The sequence below is a fragment of the Peromyscus leucopus genome, chromosome 5, assembly GCF_004664715.2.
Source record: "Peromyscus leucopus breed LL Stock chromosome 5, UCI_PerLeu_2.1, whole genome shotgun sequence".
Classification (NCBI taxonomy): Eukaryota; Metazoa; Chordata; class Mammalia; order Rodentia; family Cricetidae; genus Peromyscus; species Peromyscus leucopus.
Window position 1 is genome coordinate 92,848,573 of NC_051067.1, and position 19,050 is coordinate 92,867,622.

Here is a 19,050-nt window from a genome sequence, read left to right on the forward strand (position 1 = left end):
TACTGGTTCAACAAGGAGATTCCTTTGACTTCTTCCAAAAAGGACCTTGCAGGCCACACAGTCTTTCCTGACACAATTCTGTGAAGAAAAAGCAGCCCAGGAAAATCATGAAGGAAGGACTAGGTGTGACTGTCAAAATAGAACTTATCCACAAAGTCAGCTAGCTTCACGCCACAGTCACTCACCCTGGATTATCAGACCAGGTGAGTTGTTTCATGAGGGGTGATGGCGCTGAAAGACGACAGTCTCCAGGCTTGAGAGACAGCCCCCTCCTGCTTCTCCCTCTATAGTGGTGGTTCTCAACCTGTGGGTCGTGATCCTTCCGAGGTCTAATGACCCTTTCGTAGGGGTCACATGTCAGATATCCTGCATATCAGATATTTACGTTACATTTCATAACAGGAGCAAAATTAGTTATGAAGTAGTAATGAAATCATTTCAAGCCAGGCGGTGGTGGGGTACGCCTTTAATCCCAGCACTCGGGAGGCAGAGGCAGGCGGATCTTTGTTAGTTCAAGGCCAGCCTGGGCTACAGAGTGAGTTCCAGGAAAGGTGCAAAGCTACACAGAGAAACCCTGCCTCGGAAAACCAAAACAAAAAAAAAAAAAAAAAGAAGAAGAAGAAGAAGAAAAGAAAGAAAGAAGAAATAATTTTGGGGTTGGGTCGCCACATTAGTAAGGCTGAGAAGCACTGCTCTACAGTGGCTGGAGTGGGCCCAGTGCTGAGCCTGAGGTGGGGGCTGGATCTGACCTGTAAACACCTAGTACTTTCTATTGTATAGCTAATGGTCCCTGTGGCTGTTTCCCATTGGCTCTCCTGAAAGAGGGTGGTGGCCAATCATCAAAGCCAGGTGGAAACACAGTAACTGGCTCACCCTGTAGCAGGTCTGCATAGGCAGAAAAGTGGTGAGGACATCATGGAAGGCATCCAGTTAAGATGGAATACAGTCACATTTAACCCAGTTCTCAGGCTGGAGGGTGCTGGGCATCCCTCCTGAATTTCCTCCTTTACCAAGAAAGGCCACAACTATCTCCCCAAGGCTAGCACTCTTGATTTCACCATAAGAGTTACACCTCTGACCAATCTTAGAGAATGAATCCCATTTGCTTCCTTCCAAATGATCACTGTGGAATCAGTCTGAGGGGTAAATGAGCTTGCTAGCAGAACAGAAAGGAACTAAAGCTTCATTTCCGAAACTGCAGGCCCTTAGAGGCTGGGGGTTTGTAGCCCAATAGGGTCCCTGATGAGAAGAGCAGCCACCTAGCAGGAGGCCTGAGCACACAAACAAGGCCATGCACAGCTCAGGGGAGAGACATGGTTCCTCTTAAAGGACACTTGCTGTGGTTGCCCACCAAGCTGGCTGGACAACTGCATCACCCACTGTGCACCAAATAACTGGTGGGTGAGACTGGGCCTGGGGTGGGCCCCAGCCTTGGCCATGTGACACACTATTTTTCTCAGGGATCTCCAGACATCAAAGCTGGGGGAGGAGCCAAACTCAGCCCTTTGGGACTGTTGAACAATACAAGCTAAGGTCAAGATCCAGGGCTGCTCCAAGGCTAGAGGTCATCTCCCAGCTGCTTGGTGGGCAGACTATGAAGCCAACAGAGCAGGGAGTTGAGGTAAGTTTAAGAAGATCATGTTAGGCTCTCGGGTTAGCAAACTCCCAGCAGATGGCTGCCTGGAACTCCCAGGAGAGCAGACATGGGGCTTATTAACTGTGGTGCCTGAAAGCTTGCCACTGTAGAAGGGCAGGTGTTTTCCTTGCCTTTTATAGATAATCTTGAAAGGCTCAGTTTGCTTGAATAAGTTACATAATCTAAGACCGTTGGAAGAAGAAAGTGGGTGAAAGCCAGGCCTGTGTGACTGAAATCAATGCGTTTCCAGGCGAAGCTGTATCCCTGCTGATAGATAAGGCCAATGAGCCCCTACATTATTTACTCTGGAGTCATAGCCAACCAACCACAGGCAGGAAATAACAACAATCCAACAATGCCATCAAGCAAGAAAAATCTTTAGCCAACAATAAATAACGAAACTCAGAGGAAAATCAAAGTCAAGATTTAATGTAAGACTTATGAATTCTTTGGAGTCTTAAGCAGTAAAACACTACTACAAAATTTAGGCATGTGTCTTTATTTTAGGTGGTCAATTTTCCATCATGAGGATTTAAAGCTGTATGGATAATCAGCATTCTGATTTAAAAATAAAACTACCCAAGTTTTAGAATGTACAGCTACAGCACAGCAAAAGTTAGTTAGGTATACCTAAGAGCCACACACCACACAGTTATCAAAAACACCCGAGCAAGGAACTACTCACAAAGGGCTGTGGACAGACGTTAGAGCTGGTTGATGGCTACACACGAGGCTCTGTGATTAGCTTCACTAAAGCTAACGGGACACAGAGACAAATTACACTTTCCTTAGAAAAGATTAAGGATGCTGCTCTTTTGTAGTCATCAAAATTTCAAGTCCCTCAGGCCTCCTGGGGCAGGGGGTAGAGCATTTAGGGTAGCCCCTGCTGCAATTTCAGGCAAGGTGCTGGATAATGACTGTGCAGCGGCCAGACTTAAGGGCTTACTCCCCACAGGTAATTAAAAGCCACAGCCACATGGTTTACCACAGGGTTAGTAGTCTCTACAAATCATAGACATTGACCTGGTCAAAGCTATGCCCATCAGCTTGGTCTTCAGAATGTAAGTGGTAATGGGGTGATCCTACAAACGACAAATGGCCCCACAGGCAACCAGACAGCTTCAATCTCTAGAGTAGAACAAATAAAAACAAAACAAACAAACACAAAAACCCTAAATCACAGGGCCGGAAATAAGGGCCATATTGTGCACACGCCCTGACATCAGTTTTCTTGTGCTCTCTGGGCCCTGACTCTTTAAACATGAATGTAGATCTACCCCTACTGGGCTGACAGATGAAATAATTTACAAAACCCCTCAATGCCAGAGTCCCATAGTACCTAAGGCTCCAGGGTTTCCTAAGAAATTCAAGAGGATAGCTAATTAAACCTCCACAGCCTCGATCCACCAGCCTGCACTATAGCAAAAAGGTTCGACCTCTTCTGATCCCCAGTGCCCCTGGAGGTGCAGAAAAGAGCTGACCAAGCAGAATTTAAAGGCTATGTGTGTGCACACGCACATATGCAAGATGCTATGCTCTTCTTCAGAGTTAAACCCACTTTAGACCAGCCTCTGAATCCATCCGGTGGGGTGACCTAATCCATTCTTCACAATGGCCAACACTGAGCAGTACGTCCTTCCTTCCTCAAATTTTTATAACCAGGACCAAAGTACAGACAAGCACAGAAAAGTTGCTGTATTTAACAGGGAAACAATCTCCCCACCAGACAAAAAAGATGCTGGACATCTTCTTTTTTTTTTTTTTTTTTGAGACAAGGTTTCTATGTGTAGCCCTGGATCTCACTCTGGAGTCCAGGCTGGCCTGAAACTCACAGAGATCCTCCTGCCTCTGCCTCCTGAGTGCTGGGAATAAAAGTGTGCACCACCACTGCCTGGCTGCTGGACGACTTGAAATGGGCAACTGCCTAAAAGAACTATCACTCTCCCCTGGTGTCTCTCTAAATCTATACAACATTCTTGCCCTTCTCACAAAAGCAATGAATGTGTAACTGTGACCAAGAACAGAAATGTGAAAAAGAAATTACTTTCTTTTGAATCAATGACCACAACATAGTACATATATTATGGTACCAACTAGGAGAAACTGACTATCCTGGCATGAAAGGATTAGGGCGTATGTACGCGAGGCTGTCACCCAGCAGTAGACAGTTTTCCTGGCATGTGCCAGGCAATGAGGTGAATCCTCAACACTACATAAAACAGCAAACAAAAAGTTCAAAGAAAGCAAAGCACAAATAAGCCAAGAGTGTGCAGCTGAGGCTGGCACTCATCGGGGCCGGGACGGTAGCTGAGGCTGGCACTCAGGGGGGCTGGGAGGGAAAAGGGGGAGGAGGCAAGGACAGGAAGTCGGCCTGTGGCTTCAGGAGCTTCTGCATCTGTACCAATTTTTCATAAATCTGCTAAGAACTGACTCTTTCACCTGAACTTCAGATACATCATTCATGGATTATTGTGGTATATTAAAGCGCACGTCATACCTAAGGAGCATTTTCAAATCCCCCCCCTCCCCCCGCCCCAAGTTGTTCACTCTGGTGAAATACAGTCCTGGCCAACAGTTACGGAGTTTGAAATGCCAAGTAGTTGTCTCTGAGAAATCCTGATTTGCCTAATTTAAGGGAAGTTTATTATTTCATTAAGAATAAAAATGAAGAAAGCTTATTATTTCATTAAGAACAAAAATGGTAGGCTGAACCCATAACTAGTCAAGGTGCAAAGAGTAAGAGCCTGTGCAATGTTTAGCCCTAATAAGATCCCTGTATATCCCTAATAAGAGGCAGAGCATCACCAAAGGAAATGGTGCTTTCTGGATAGAGCAGGGCACAGAAGAATTCCAGCAATTGTGACATCATATATGATGAGATCTAGCCAAGACAAAATGCCAGCACAGACAGCAGAGGTAGGGTGAAGTTTTACCCTGAGCTGAACTACTGGCAATCACAGCTGCTGGGATAAGGAGAGTCAACGTGCTTTAAGAATGTAGGTCCTAGTAGGTCAACCGTATTCCAGTGATGGCCACTCACCTAAGAGAATACGAGCAGCACCAACTGGACTTGATGTTTGTTTGTTTGTTTGTTTGTTTGAAGGACAAAATGTTGGGTGGGTAGGAAACGGAGCTTGGATCTGACAGGAGTTGGAGAAAGGGGTATATATGATCAAAATGCATTATAGGAAATTCTCAAAGAATAAAAGTATTTTTCAGCCGGGCGTTGGTGGCGCACGCCTTTAATCCCAGCACTCGGGAGGCAGAGCCAGGCGAATCTCTGTGAGTTCGAGGCCAGCCTGGGCTACCAAGTGAGCTCCAGGAAAGGCGCAAAGCTACACAGAGAAACCCTGTCTCGAAAAACCAAAAAAAAAAAAAAAAAAAAAAAAAGTATTTTTCAATGGTGAGTTGGAAGAGATGGCTCAACAGTTAAAAGCATGCACTGTCTCAGCATGCAGGAAGTATTCCCTGCCCTGGAGACTTCCCAGTGCCCAGAGTGAGAGGCACCACAGGTGCCAACACACCCAGGCAGAAAAGAGCCGTCATGGGACACTGCCATCTGGAATACAGCAGAATAGGAGGCCATGTCTTTTCATTAGCAATTTAGTGAGGAAGCAGAGAGCAATACCTGGTATTTCTTAAAAGAGATTTTCTTCTGTGCAGGGAGCCTAAAAGGATTACTTGTCAGGAACCTGGCTTCATCAATTACAATAGAAGAAAGCCTGTTTAGAGAAAACTACTTTATGGGGGTGGGCGGGATGACTTTGGGACATCTGAAATACCTTGACCTATGATGTCATGTCCTCCAAGGAGTCTGAGCCGGCAATTCTTCACTGGCAATGAAGTCACCTGTCACCTCACAAGTGTACAGGTAAGTAATAGCTTTGGATTGATTGACTTCAGTGAATAATGCCCACAAGCATACACATCAGCAGAAACCCAGGAAATCTAATTCTGCTGCATTGGTTTCCACCTGCCACAGGCCATAGCTGCACTTATACGCTGCCCAAGTCAGAATCACAGCTGCTATGGGTTTCCCTCTGTCCACCTGCCATCCAGTAACTGAGGGGAAGGCATTTCTGTATAACACTGCAACAGGGTCCTAGGTGATCCACATGCAGCTGGGCTCCATTCTTCAGGATCTGGGACAAGAGCTAATTCTTGAAGGTACAATCAATATCCTAGCTAGAAACTACTTCTTAAAGCTTGGTGTTGAGTTTTTAATGGCCCGTAGAAACTTTGGTTTAAAAAAGACTTGATCAGCATTTAGTAAGAGCCTCCTATGGTGGGTACAACTGGTGAGCAGGGGTGAGGAGAGCCCACTACGGTGGGTACAGCTGGTGTGAAGGGGTGAGGAGAGCCCACTACGGTGGGTACAGCTGGTGTGCAGGGGTGAGGAGAGCCCACTACGGTGGGCACAGCACAGCTGGTGTGCAGGGAGAACAACAGATAAGAAATGACAATGGAAACTAAATTTACGAATGCAAAGGAAAATGCTATAAAGAGGAAACACCCAGACTAATGCTGTGGGATGCCTGGAGTAAGTGGTCCATAAGAAAGGACAGAAACCAGACTTAAACAAAGAGATACATGGTGATATACAGGTAGAAACAGGGTCTTTAAATGGACCTTTTTATAAAGAAATCATAATTAGTAAGGGAAATTAAACATTTACTAATAACTATGTCAGCAGCATAAAATGTCCATGGAGTAAAAGATCCAGTTGCTATTAGTGAGGATTCTATGAGCAGCCCTGGCAATGATTAGATACACACCTATCACATAACTGTGAAAGAGAACAAAAGGGGAGATATCAACTATCAGTCAGAGGCACCACTGTGGTAACGCCAAATGACGGTGACCACGAGAAAAAGGGATCGGTCAAGGCTCTGATCCTAGATGTGGAGATTAGGCTCAACCCTGAAGACAGCTTGGGCTACCTTGAGCTAGACCTGAAGACAGCTCGGGCTATCCTGAGCAAACAGGCAGTGAGCTATCTAAAGAGGAAAAGCCAAGAGTGCAGGAGACATGGGGGCCACCGGGAGACCAATGAATGTGCTGTTCTAGAAGAATTTAAGAAATACTCATTAACACATGGATGCCAAAAACAGTGCTGTCATGAAAGTGACCAGAACAACATGACTAGAACCTGAGGGGGGGGGAGCGAAGTCAAGGACTGTCCAGAGAGCAGATGGGGCAGGAGGACTGATTTCTGACTGCAGCAGAGCAGGACAATGACCCAGCTGCATTTCTCGGAACAGCCAGCACAGACCATGTGCAGCCCTACCCCCACTGATAACGTATGAAGTGATGAGCAGTGAATAACCGGAGCTGATCTTATAGACAGACTGAAATGCCATGCCATATACAACAAAGACATATAACTATTTTGTGTCAAATAGAAAACATTAACAAAACAGGGAGAACCCCCTTAACCTTGACCTTCAACCCCAGAGACACAGCTACAAGCAACACAGGCTAGAAATAGGGAAAGAAGCCCAGGGGTCCAGGTCACCATTTCAAACCATCACCTGTGGTGATATTTTGTTTGTGCTCTAACAAATAAAGCTTGTCTGGAGATCAGAGTGTGCAGTTAGCCACTAGTTAATGGTAGAGGCCAGGCAGTCATGGCACACACCTTAAATCCCAGCACTTGGGAGGAGGAAACAGGAAGTGATATGGCTTGGTGGAGAGAGGAATATAAGGTGGACAGACAGGAGCTCAGCCCCCCTTTTGGTCTGAGGAGTTGTGGAGGTAAGAGGTGATGTTGGCTGCCCCATTCACTTCTCTGATCTTTCAGCAATTACCCAGTATCTGACTCCAGGTTTTTATTATTCAGACCAATGAGAACTCGTGTTCTATCTGGGGCCCAAATTGCGAATTCACAAAAAGCCACTTGCCTGTGGCTCTACAGTCCTGGCACAGACTGGAGCTGCATGTGGCTGGAGTCACCCCCACCCCCAGGTAAGTTTTTATTGCAGCTTCTCTGTAACAAACTCCACAAGCACATAAGCTCAATACACTGCCAGAGTCGGCCCCTCACCACCAGCCAGCTCTGCCTTTAGGCGGCTCCCACAGCATGTGTTTCTTCCCCAAGATCTCCTGTGCGTGTTTTTCAGTCAGCAGGTTCCCTCTCCCGGTGGGTTGTGGGCTTTCCCTGGATCCCCTCTCTGGGTTGCTGCCACACTAGCTAGCTAGCGGCCTTGACACAGCAAGGTCACCTAAAAAGGGACTATAAACAGGGCGTTCCTAGAAACAATGTCTTTTTCTAAGAATAATCCCAACGGAACACCACTCCCTTAGGGATTATGCAGAAGGTGTAGAAAGGGCAGACATTGGACTAATAAAAATGTAGATCAACGAGGAACAGACAAGGTAACCCTTTGCCATTGGGAAACGTTTTAGGAGGCCTCTCGCAGGCCCCCATGTCAAATTAGGTTCAGTCATTTCTTGTCATCTTGAAGGAAACTCCTTCCCAGAGCAATTAAAGAACCTAATGCCTATTATAAAAGACTATACTGCTATGGATGATAGAATAGCTATAGAAAAGAGAACAAAAAATTCAGGAGAAACCGTATAGCAAATATTATAAAGATTAGATTTGAATGAGAGAGACCTCTTAATTAGAAGAGATGATCGTTCATCAAACAGTGGGGCTGTTCAATCTAAGATAACCTATAAAACTAACAAATGCTTTTCATTTGATCAGATACAGCTTGCCATAAGGGAACCTCCTCAAAATTAGGGTTGGGAAAGGGTTTTGTTTCTGTCTTTTGAAGAGAATGAAGGCATCCAGCTAAGGAATCTGAAAACCACTGGACAAATGAGTCATGTGAAGAAAAAGGACAAATCATCCAGAAAAAAAAAAAATGTTCCAAGGAAAAGAATAAATTGGCCTATTAGTCTATCACACCTCCAACAGGATAAAATTTCATAAATCTTCCCAAATGTTTGTTTCTGCTTTTCTCTACAGACACATAATGCAAATGTTTTTTTGTTTGTTTGTTTGGTTGTTTTTTTTTTTTTTTTTTTTTTTTTTTTTTTTGTAGCTTCAGTTCAGCTGAAAATTAAAGCTGGCTTTGGAGTCGGAGTGTGACTCTCTCCTTCTCTAAACTCAAGCACACTTGTTAAAGTAAAATCTAAAAATCTCTGTCTCATTTCAGAAGTGCCACCTGATATGGGACAGAAGAAAAAACAAAATTTGAGGATTATTTTATTGCCACTAATCTCATAATCTTTTATATTTTGACTCTCTAACACTTTTCTTAATCTATGAATATTATCTCAAAATGTATAAGATATATATATATATATAAAACCTGTCATGATATTAATGGTCAGATAGAGTACTAACTAATTCTAGAAAAAGGCTTCATTTAGCTTCCTGTATATGATTTCAGGTTTGAGTCTCTATCAGGTAACTAGGAATTGAGTTTTTGTACTCTAGATGTACATAACAAATATTGATTCTTTAACCTCTTTGAGATCTGCTGCATATGACATTTAAAATGTTTAAGTTTTCTGCATTGAACCATGACTGTGCCTAACAGTGACCTTTGAAGTCTCCAAAAGGAGGATGGGGCCCCACACTGACGACACACCTGCACTATGATAACACCACTAAGCTGACAAACACCACCTAAAGATCAGCTTTGAACTACAAATGCTCAGGACAATCTCGAGGTGGCAGCTGAGATGATCCGGCCTCACAGAGTACTCTAGCCAGGACTTGAGACAAGCCCTGCACTTTCCCATTATGCAGAGACTGGACAACAAATGATACAGCTACCTTTCCCAGGACTTGACTATTAACCCCAAATTTTCTTTTCAGGACCCCCTAAAACTGCTGTTGCCCCCAGACAACAGGAAGTTATTTTAAGAACATGATGCCCACACTCCCAAGAGGGAATGGGTGGTTTTTGTCTTTCAATGGGTTATGGATATTTGTCATTGTTTAAAGTAGTTGGTTACAAGTTATTATTGGCAATGGTCAGGAAAAATGCTGAACAAAGCAGGTTCGATTCAGGGTTCTTGTTTTGAAAAGAAAAAAAGGGAGATATAGAAATGATAAGCTAAAAAGGGTAGATTACTGAATCTACTCTGAAAAAGAAAAACAAGAGGGATATGGATATGATAGGATTAAAAAGGTAGGTTATTGAATCTACTTTTAAAACACAACTACTTGTTTAAATATTTTACACTGATATGGATCTTTGTATATTGATACAAATTAGAGATTATTTTTGTTAGAACATACTACACATACATATCTACTCTTGTTCAAGGTATTGTACCTATACAGCTCATTTAACAATGCAATGCAAATTGCTAGTCCTTGAAAGTTGTTATTACAAACTCATTAGGATAATAAAGAAATGCAGGTTAGTACATAGTCACTTATTACAATTAAACTTATAGTCATGTTAGGTATGTTTTCAAGGTCAAACATATATTTTAGGTAGACAAGTGGTTTTCAAACACTTCAAAGATCTACAGAATATGACATTAAAGATGTTTTAATAACATAGGTTTGTTTGTTTGTATTTTAATGACAATGAGACATGTCTGTTCCTGGCAGCACCAATCTACTTCAGAGAAGATGATGGGCATCAATGAAACTCCACATGGAGTTTACTTTCTTTGTGGTAGAAGGTAGCCACTAGGTAAGAATGTGTCCTTACCTCAACTGCTGACAGTATGCTGTCAAAATTGGACAAGTAGGACACAAAAGAAAGTGACTGCAGAACTTTGCCAAGACAAGGTAGGACAACCCTTCAGAATATCCTGCTTCACTAAAAAGTCTGTCAGATATGCTAGGCCTGTAGGCTGAAGCTGGATGCCCCAACATTACAGAGGAACCTTAGGTGACTATCCAGGCACTCAGCCGTTTCTGTCATTTCTCACATTTTTTGGAAGTCACCTGCTTGCACTTCCTGCTTACTCAGGTAATATTATTTCCTTCTTGGGTCTCTGATGGAGTTGAAGGATTTATAGTTATAGTTTTCCTTGTTATCAGATTCAGAAAAGAAATTCACTAAAGAGGTGTAAAGTGTATAAATAGAGTTGAGAGATAACAAAGATAATTTTGGGTTGGCGATGAAATTAGGATAGAAGGTGAATTAGGTACAATCTTTGGACTCACCAAGATAGGTTAGATAATGGAGTATTTTCTCTGAATTTGTGAAATGTTAATGGACTAGACATTGTTGGTATAATCACTGCCTGTATATATTGTATATAGTTGTTATACTTATTGTCCCCTTTACTTCTCTGATCTTTCAGCAATTACCCCGGTATCTGACTCCAGGATTTTATTATTAAGACCAATTAAAATTCGCACTACAATTACATGAGAGTACGTTAGAGATGCAAGCTTTCCAGCTCCTTCTCAGGCCTACTGAATCATTATCAGCTGCGGGTAGGACCCTTTTTAAAAACATGATTTCTTAAAATAAACAGAGCCATCTAAGCACAAGTTCTGCCACTGAGCCACATCCCCAGCTTGCAGTGTACGGTGTTTCTGAGGTCTGCCTACTCGAGAGCATTCATCTGTATATGAAAGATAATCAGAGCTGACAGAAACCAGTACACAGTGTGTGTGTGTGTGTGTGTGTGTGTGTGTGTGTGTGTGTGTGTACAAATGTATGTGTACATATACACATGTGAAAGCCAAGAGTCAGGTGGTGTTCCTCAGGAACCATCCTCCTGTTTTCTCCGTCTCTCACTGGCCTGGAACTGGCCGACGAGGCCTGGCTGACTGGCCAGCAGGCCCAGGCATCCTTCCTCCTGTCCGCACATGCAGCACCTAGCTTTTAGGGGGACTCTGGGGACTAAACACAGGTCTTCATGCTTACACAGCCACCACTGTACCTCCTGAGCCATCTCCCCAGCTCGAACAAATCCCTTCAAACATGCACTGGAAGTGCTCTCACACTTAAGAGAAACGTATCCTTCATGTACAACAAAAAAAGAGAAGAAAATCAAGACTTCAGCAGAAGCAAGCTCCCATTACAACAACAACTTTCTCTGCTTCCTTCCCCCGCTTCCCACCCTCCTGCTTATCTCTCAAGGCGGGAGTATTTTTTGTGACATTTTCAAATGTGTATGAATAGGAAGCTGGGGAATTCATTCCTCGTTTGATTTATGACCAAACACATCAAGCTCTTTTTGTTTTGGGCCCGAATGTGTCATGAATTGAGTCACAGCTACCCCATGGCTCATAATGTCACTTTCCTGCAGAACTGCAAAGGGAGAAGGATGGCTCAACTGTCCTCCGCTGACTCGGATGCGCACTTACTGAAGGAAATGACTAGGGATGTGGATTTCACTGAATAGCACAAGCAGACTAATTCCAACTCAAATGAGCCAGAATTAGACACTGGGTACCACGGCAACATCAAAGGGGACTTTTATACTGATACACGGTTAAAGGTGACAAACATATTTTAGACCCATGATTTAAGTCCAGAATATATAATCTTCACACAGAAACTAAAATAATCTTGATGGGGTGTGTATGCATGCTCATGCATGTGTACACACACACACACACACACACACACACACACACACACACACACCCCTCTAGAGAACAAATCTCCAAACTTGGGAGTTTTACTCTGATTTCAGGTCAGCTTCTCAAGATCTTCAGGTCACCCCAAAATTTCAGCATGCCAAATTCCTCCCAGCCTCTCTTAATACTTAATAAGATCATAATGATTTCATATGACTCCAGCTGAGGCTATAAAAAGCCAAGTACTGTGAGGAACTCTTTCCAATGCATTTAAAGTTCCAAGAATGCCCAGCTAGGGTCAGAGGCATCATTATCTATAATCTGTTTTAAGCAATTTTAGCTTAAAATTTGTAATGCTCTCTGGATGAATTATAAATATATTTTGGAAGTATTTGATTGACTAGCCAATCATAAATCTGTTGTGTCCTGTCTGAGGACTCAGACGCCCTCTGTAGACTCAGTACCACCCTGCTCTACTGTGGTTCCTCAGGCTCCATCCACACTGTGAGCGAAAGCCCCACGCAGTCAAACTCAAGGCTTTCTTTTGGTGTGAGCATCACTTGCTCCAGGAGACCTGAGCTAATCTACACAAGCCTGGCATTAAAGCAGAGGAGATGAACAGATGTAAGTTACCATGTCCCCACTGGGCACGGTGCTAGGAAGTAAAATACAACACTGGCCTCGTAACAACCAAAGACTTGTCTACTGGAAACACCACTCAAGGACAGTTTCCAGAGACAACCCAGCACAGTGCAAACATAATGAGGGTCTACGCTGAGAGGAGTAATAGAGGACTTCTTTTCCATGACCCCAAACTGAACTCAGACGGAAAGCCACGCCCTTCCCTTCCAGCTGGAAACGGAAAGACACTGTTCAACAAAGATTCAGCTTTGCCTTCTCCCTTGGGGAGCCCCCAACGAGTGGGCAGTATCCTCAGATCCAATGGCTTAAATGCTAGCTGGCCAAGCGGGGATGCTTCCCTTCCTTCAGCAGCACAAAGCAACTTACGTAGTGGCTGTCCAGTCCCCACAGTTTCCTCCCTCTGCTGCAAGGTGGTTTCTGTCTGGTCCGGAAGGTCCATGGGCAGTTGAAGTTGTGGGAGATGGAGTGGACAGTGAATCCTGACTGCTGGTGGGGGTGTCCTCCTTGAGAGGGCCGGGACTGTCACCTAGAGGGAATAGAGCACTGATTTCACAAACAGAGAAGAAAAAAAAACTAATAATAATTACATGCCCTTATCAGTCAAATTATTTTCAAAATTACATTCATAATTCAGGCTGAAAGTGTGTTGATACCAGGCCTTTGAAGGTTTGCACCTGTGAATTTTCCTTTCTTACATACTTCCAATGAAGACACTCAGTGCTGTTAGTTTGGATATGGAAATGTCCCCCAAAGACCACTCAGCTAACAGCCTGACTCCCAGCCACTGGCACTACTGGAAAGTGGTGGAAGCCTTAGGAAGTCCAACCTTGTAAAATGTTTACTTGGTCACTGGAGGTATGTCCTTAAAGGGGACTTTGCAATCCCAAGTCCTTCTTCGTCACTCCAAGAGGCAACAACTGTCTCTATCTCATGTACCCTATTGTTCCCCACAAGCCTAAACAATGGGCCCAGTCAGTCATGGACTTCAGTCTCTAAAACTGTGAGCCAAAGAAAGCCTTCTCCTCTCCATAAGGTGGCCTGTCACAGGTGTTTATTATAGTGACAGAAGGCTGACTAACACATAGATTAAACCCCACAAAGAGTGAAGAAAGAAAATAACCCAAAGACTGAATGGAGAACAAGAACCTTGTATGCAGCCACGGTGAATGCTGAACGTACAAAGATCCCAGACACAGACCAGTGACGACATCAGGGCAGCCCAGAGTGGCACAGTGCCATGCAGAGCCCAATCCTTTCAAACCAGTGACGACATCAGGGGCAGCCCAGGGCGGCACAGTGCCATGCAGAGCCCAATCCCTTATCACTGGCTCATCTTGCACCCTGACTGCATGATACAAGGAACTAGAATTCTGAGCTACTACCCTGGACTATGATTTCTAATGGTTCCACTTACTAATAATATTCAGGCATGAAGGAGCTTCTATTTCCCTGTGAACACTGAGGGGACAGCACAGTGTTGGGTCCCCACAGTCCCTACAAGGGATGAATGTAAACCACAACTAAGCAGCAGGTCCTAAATGAGGTGTGTGATTTATGCCACTTTATAAAAACATGTTTACCATTATCTGTATGTCTTATCAGCTTGTGTAGAAATGCAAGACAGAGAAGATCTGGAGAAAGCAGCTGTTCCCCTCAGCTGGCCTTGCTTTCATGAAGTCCCAGCTTCTATAAAACACACAGGAATGCCCCCAGGCAGAGCTTTGCTCTTTCTGCCCAAGGAGCTCACTAACTCTTGACAGCCCCCACCCCCACGGTGACTTGCAGAGGAAGACGTTCCACAGACACAGCACTAACCTGGCCTTGATTTTCCAGGTAATGGGTCAGAACAATTGCCCAACACTGCCACAGCAGCAAATGGAGGTTCACAACCTCAGCCAACAAACGCCCCAAACATCTGAGATGTCACAGATCCCTACCCTGGGTCCTAGGTGCAGCGTGCACACAAATGCCAGGGTTAAAAAAGAACTCGCTCTTAGGAAACCATTTCAGAAAAATTGCAATCCCTCCCAAAATGAACCGGAAGACAGATTCTAGGTCCTGACTAGTCTAGACCCTGGGATGCTAGTCTTGCAACCCGAGTGTAGAAAATAAAATCTTACTGACTCCTGACCCAACTCAGAACTAAAGTAAGTGTCTTAGAACTGAGATCCGGAAAAGCTTCTTTAGGGAAGTGGGCATCCGAGTTAATGGGATGGGGACAGATGCCTGGGGAGACAGAGGAAGGGAGCAGCACCTGCAGGGAAGAGTGCATGCAGAGAAGGAGCATACAGCACTGAGTGACCCACCGACTTGGAGCGGATGCTCTCCCTGGACTGCACCTCCTTGTAAAGTCTTGTCCTCTCCTCGTCACAAACATTCTAGAAATACCATCTAATTGATCTTTCGGCTAAGTCACTTTAAGGTAGCCCTTCAGCTCAAACATGTTTGCAACTGAAGACATTCAGCCCTGGCAGTAGGGCCAACTTAGGGGCAAGTGGACCACACCCGCTGTCAGAACACTGCTTCTCCATTTTTAGAATGGAGTTCCCTTTGAAAGCACAGCTGCCTCTTCTGTGCTTAGAAAGCTCAACTCCACTTCTTTTCTGCACAGACAGAAACTGTCCCTCAGTCACTGTGAGTTACTATTCTACAAAACGGAGAGGGAGTCAGCTGGGTGTGGTGCGCACACTCCTGCGAGCTCAAGGGTCTGGGGCTTGCAGGCTGCAAAATTTCATGTAGATAGCCAACCTGGGCTACAAAGTGAGTTCAAGCCAGCCTAGACCACATACAAGACCAGAGAGAGAGGGTCAAAGACAGTTTCTTTGGCTTGAATGTGAACCCCCACCCCCACCCCACACAAATAGGTTTGCGTGTTTGAAGCTGTCTTGAAAAGTTATGGAGCTTTTAAAAGAGGGAGCCTCACCAGAGGAAATGGACCATTGGGGCTGCCTTGAGTTTTATGTCCTTCTTCCTATCCTCAGTTGCTTCCTGACTGGGGGTACAATGAACCTATCCAGGTGCTTCATGCCGTCTGGATGGACTGCGTGTACCCCTTCAACTATAAGCTCAGAGAGCTCATCTCACCCCTTAGTTGACTTCAGGACAGAAATGTGGCCACAACAATGATAAAAATACCCTCAGTATCAACCTACCTTTAGGACAGGTAACGAATTCCAGCTCAACACAAGAGCCCAATTTGGCAGCTCCTTGTGAGAGGGACACACAATTGGTTTCCTGGCTCCCCAAGGCTAAATCGCCATTCTTCCAGGTTCACCCACTGACTCCAGGTCAGTGCCTAACTCAGAAAAAGCAACTGTGGAGAATCTGGGAACATCTTCCCTTCTGACTCATTCCTACCAGGGGAAGGGCTGGAGAGCAGAAGCAGGTCTGGGGAGTCTGAGAGCAGGGGTCTAATGTTACTTTACAAACACCTCCAGGAACAGCAGCTCACTCACAGGGCCTCTAATCCCTTCCCCAGGCAGACTTACACAGCACCAACTGTCACTCAGCATGCTGAGTCACATTCTATTAGGAGCACTGTCTTCCAGTCTACCAGCCGTGGCAGTCTGAGCCCTCAGGTGAGAGCGACATGGTAGATGGGAATATGTTTACAGACTGATCAAATGAAGACACCTCACTCGACTTTCTCAGCAGACAAAACTCCTCATCTCTGTTCAGGAATGAGTCTGTCTGCTCATAAGAATCTTGTGAACAGGGAGAACAAGAACCACGTCCATCATGTACATCAATAGTCAGGCTTATAACCATTTCCCAAACTGCTCCTAACAGTGTGGGTTATCAATACATTTGTATGTGGAAGACAGGTCAATCCTGGCTGTTATGCTCAGACACCTCTTTTTCATTTACAGGGTCTCTCACTGGCCTGAAATTCAACAAGTACTCTACGTTGGCTGGTCAGCAAGCCACGGGACAGGGATCCCCCTATCTCCACCTCCCCTGCTCTAGAATTACAAGCATATGCCACCATGCCCAGACTTATTTCCAATGGGTGGAAATCAGATCATCATGTTTGCGTTACCTCGCAAACCCGTGTTCTCAATGCTCTCTAAAGCAAGTGTTTGAAATCTTGTGACATTAATCTATAACTGAGAATCAGGATCAGATGCTTTTTTTCTCATTTTGCAGTGCTATGAACAGAACCTGGCACCTAGCAAATGCCAAGTAAGCACTCTACCAGGGGGCCACAGGCACAACCCCTGGTCATCTTCATCTCTCACTTCTTTTAGTAAAGCAACCTTTACCCTCAGGTGCGAGCCACCCTTTAATGAGCATCTACAAGAAGTCCTGTGACTAAAAAGAGCAAAAATGGTACTAAAAGACATTTGTTTTCAATAATCAGTGACACATAAGACACCAGGCAACATCCAGCTTAAACCTGACCTCCAGCAACCACTTGCCAACACCTGTCTGCACTCTCCTCTCACCTCAAGCAGCATCCATCTGCCATGATTTGAAGACCTAATCTAGCCTGCCACCCAACTTCCATCATACATGTTTTGAGGGTGGAAACAACGTCTCAGGCTTGGTAGTCCTTTACAGGCACATGGTGTTGCCAGGCAAAACTTGAGGAAATGCCATGGATGCTCTACTACAAGAAATATCATGGGTATGAGGGCCACTGCCTCCAAGATTGAGCAGAGAATAGAGGATCTACACTTGTCAGTGTGTTCTCACAAAACTGGCCAGGGCTTTCCACTTCTCAGCTCCTCCCTTCCAAACCACAAGCATCTCCACTCCTTGCCCTTCTGACTACTCACCAGGCACATGAGAGATGAGGCTTTACAGTTATAGCATTGGTTCCTGGCCCCAAGGTGCTCACAGGCTAACACTGGAGACTGGTGACAATAAGCAGCAAAGGTGGCATTTGCATAATGAGACTTTCTGAGGGGCCTTGAGACTCAGGAAACATGACAGTGGGAGGGAGGGACATGTGGGAGACATCTCTGCCAGACTAAAGAATAGAGACTGATAGAGAAACATCAAGTTGAAAGACAGGTGAGAACTTGGCAGTTTTCAGAGCTGTTAAGTGGTTGGATTTGGCTGGAGTACGAGGGTGGGGGCAGAGGCAGAAAACAGAACTCTGTGTAACACTGGGGCATCTGAATTCATCTGCAGGTGGAGAGAGCAATTACGGGGAGCAATGCGATCCAGAGAATGGAGCCAGGAGACATCCAGGCACTGCAGTCAGCAGAACTCAGTCAAGACAAGTGAGGGTGGAAAGACAGTGACTCACAAGTTCCCCGAAAAACTAGAGGGAAGGACATTCCAGAGGAACATGCATTTCACTTTACTTCACTCTTGCAGGGCTGAGAACCGAGCTGGGGTCTCACATGCTGGGCAAGTGCTCTGGCACTGAGTGTCTTAATTAGGGTTTCCATTGCCGTAATGAAACGTGACCAAAAGCATGTTGGGAAGAAAAGGGTTTATTTAGCTTACACTTCCATATCACTGTTCATCATTGGAGGAAGTCAGGACAGGAACTCAAAAAGGGCAGGAACCTGGAGGCAGGAGCTGACGCAGAAGCCATGGAGGGGAGCTGCTGACTGGCTTGCTCCTAGTGGCTTACCCAGCCTGCTTTTCTGATTAAAGCCCAATCAGAGATTTTTCTAGCCAAGAAATTTTAAATGGGAATCTTCTTCTCTTCCCACATATGCTCAGAAACAACTAAAAGATAAAATAACATTAAAAAAAATAAAGACGATATACATGGCCTCAAACTCGTCCATTGCCTCTGTACAGCAGAGACAGAAGGGAAATACTCAGAGGTCTATGGAAGCGTAAGTCAAAGGCCAACGGTCCCGGGACCCATTGGGCCAGCAGACTTGACAGCACTCAGGTCCTGTGGCTTCTCAGAACCTGTGATCCACCAGGCCTTGGGTAATATGAAGCTCACCACAGTAAACTTGACCTAAGTGTTCACTGACCCAGAGAACTGGATTTGAAGGTCTGCCTTCTGGTCTGTTTGCTGTGTGCTAACAACAAAACTTGGCTCTAAGCAAAACACTGAGATAAACTTGTGAGGAAAGGAAACAGGAAGGGGAAAGGAGAGAAATGCCACACACTCAGAGCATACCCCTTCACAAGGGACTCACAACACGAGCTGCTAAGAACAAACGGAAATTAAGACAGTGTTATGGTTTGAGTATAAAACATGCTCCCACAGGCTAATGTTCTGAATACTTGGTGCCCAGCTAGTGGCAATGTCTGGGGAGGTTCTGAGACTGCTGGGAGGAAGTTC

The 19,050-nt window shown here is 44.9% G+C and overlaps 1 long non-coding RNA gene across 2 annotated transcripts; it reads left to right on the forward strand.

Moving 5' to 3' along the window:
• The first annotated feature begins 4,226 nt into the window (after positions 1-4,226).
• On the forward strand, positions 4,227-8,463 carry LOC119088067. Of its 2 annotated transcripts, none has more exons than XR_005091651.1 (4): positions 4,227-4,632; positions 5,300-5,507; positions 7,476-7,600; positions 8,346-8,463. It is a non-coding gene; the product is annotated as an uncharacterized LOC119088067 (long non-coding RNA). The 2 variants fall into 2 exon arrangements; XR_005091650.1 differs by having other exon boundaries at positions 4,232-4,632; positions 5,447-5,507.
• Positions 8,464-19,050: the final 10,587 nt, after the last annotated feature.